The following is a 1,001-nucleotide window of genomic DNA, read 5'->3' as shown; positions in this document are numbered from 1 at the left end:
AGTCTTCTCACATCACATGACCGTATCGACCACGACATGAGCGCCCGTGTTTCTCCTCTTAACTGTACATTAATGTCACCCGCCATCATCCCTAATTATTTTTATCCAATCTATTAAATAATTAAACCATCTGCCTTTGAGTCTGAAGAGCCGCAATGCATGTTGGGGCGGTTTAGTATGTCCAGTAAGCGCTCCTCTAGTAATCAGAAATCTAGTATAGGCCTACATCCAGGAATTGCTCGTGTCCACAAAATCCACATACTATGCAGTGTGAACACATGACATACACAATGTGAAGTTATACTTACAGTATACAGTTATAAGAGTTATTAAGATGCGACTAAAGAGTGATGGCAGATGTCAATCAAGGTCTAATCAGGCAATAAGTGAGAGCACCTAAGTGGGAGGAGCCTTAACAAGGAGTACCTTTATTACATTTTTAATTCTTAAATGTATGCAAAGAACTCTGTATATAAATTGCTTTATATAAATAAACTTGCTTTGGCTTTTTAAACTGTTGAGCCTTTTATTCATTAAACTAGTTGAGAATTTAAAAATAATTCTGACTCGTGTAATGGAGTAATTCAGTTTTTACTACTTCAACCACTGTTAAGTTGTAGCTTCTATCGGTTTAAAATGAGCTCTTCAGCAGCTCTCTATAACCATGGCACAAACTAGAGGCTTTGAAAATCTAAACTCATTAAAGCTAACAGAGTGTGGGAAGTGTCAGCAGCTCCGATGCCACAGCTGCTCCAGTATTTCAGCGCCGGGCCCTGGGCCCGTCTGTCAGAAACTGAGCTGCTGCTGGGTTTGTGGAGGGTCAGACTGACTGCAGGCTTCAGTTTGAAGATCTTTCAGAAATGTGTTTGTGGTTGACAAGATAAGGAGATGAAACGCAATCTCTCCCTGGACCTGAAGAGCAATGTGATATTAAAATTCTGCAACATCATTTAGAGGGAACGTTTGAGCAAACCAAAAGAAACTGCACCAAGTAAAGCGGA

The sequence above is a fragment of the Cottoperca gobio genome, chromosome 12, assembly GCF_900634415.1.
Source record: "Cottoperca gobio chromosome 12, fCotGob3.1, whole genome shotgun sequence".
Taxonomy (NCBI): Eukaryota; Metazoa; Chordata; class Actinopteri; order Perciformes; family Bovichtidae; genus Cottoperca; species Cottoperca gobio.
This window is presented reverse-complemented; position numbering follows the sequence as displayed.